We start from the raw sequence: 1,108 nt of genomic DNA on the forward strand, positions 1-1,108 counted from the left end.
GCTTTCACTTCCTCCTATCATAGACTGAAAGCAGCTTGTAATTTCCTCTCCTGTGCTACCTCATTCTTCTTCACAGAGTAAAAGAAAGTGTTATTCTATGACAAATACAGATAACAAAGGAGTCTATTCTTTGAATAGCCAACCACTCCTTATAGACCCCTTCCAGCTATTTAGGTGCTTGATTTTTGCATGCCCTAACAGTGTAGTAACAAAGTTTTTGTCAGTTAGAGCAGTGGAATATTCAGCTCTACACAGGAAAACATCCTTTCTTTCTCCTGATGACTTGAAAATTGCTGGGAAACAGAAATGGTTTCACCTGCTTATAAATTTTTCAAAATCACACCAATTCTTTTTAAAAATCGGCTTCTATCAAATTACTTCTTTGTGCCAGAATGAGTCCCAGTGCCAAAGGCAAGGCTCACTTTCAGAGCATCAGTTACAAAGAACAGGGGAGAACTCAGAATTCAACGTTAATGGCAGAAATCCCAGAAAGAGAGCCAAGGACACCCTACAGCGCAAGATCCAAATACTAAGGTGGGACATTCTTTTTCCACTTGCCCCAGCCCTGTCCCAGGACACATTTTAAAAATTCACATTTTAAGATTAACTTTCTTCCACTCTCTGTAGGAACAGAGGTTTCGGTTAGATGCTACAGACATGATATCTAGGACTATGCTCTCCACCCAACTCAGGTGAAAAAAGATTTAGAAAGCCATCCCAGCCAGAAAACAGAGAGTCCTTAGGGAAAGTTTTCAGATCACACTGTCTGCATTCCTTTGCTTCTCCTTTTATTCCAAGGGCCAAATCAGAAATCCCCGATAAACCAGAACGAGATGACAGACACACTGATAGAAAAACCTACTCTTCAACCAATTCCTCAACCCATTCCTAATCTCATCCTGCCTGGGCTTTCTCCAGCAAGTTGCAGACTAAGAAAAAACATCGTTGGAGATAGGGAAATGTCTGGAGCAGGACCTGAAGAACAAATGTGGCCATCTTTGTACACATTTAGTATTCAGTTAACAGCAACACAGACAGAATGGCAGAGGTTCATATTTTCTTGGGCTAATTGATCAGAGTAGATAGAGAAATCAAGCAATTTAGGTTT

The sequence above is a fragment of the Galeopterus variegatus genome, unplaced genomic scaffold (genome assembly GCF_000696425.1).
Source record: "Galeopterus variegatus unplaced genomic scaffold, G_variegatus-3.0.2 Scaffold14782, whole genome shotgun sequence".
Classification (NCBI taxonomy): domain Eukaryota; kingdom Metazoa; phylum Chordata; class Mammalia; order Dermoptera; family Cynocephalidae; genus Galeopterus; species Galeopterus variegatus.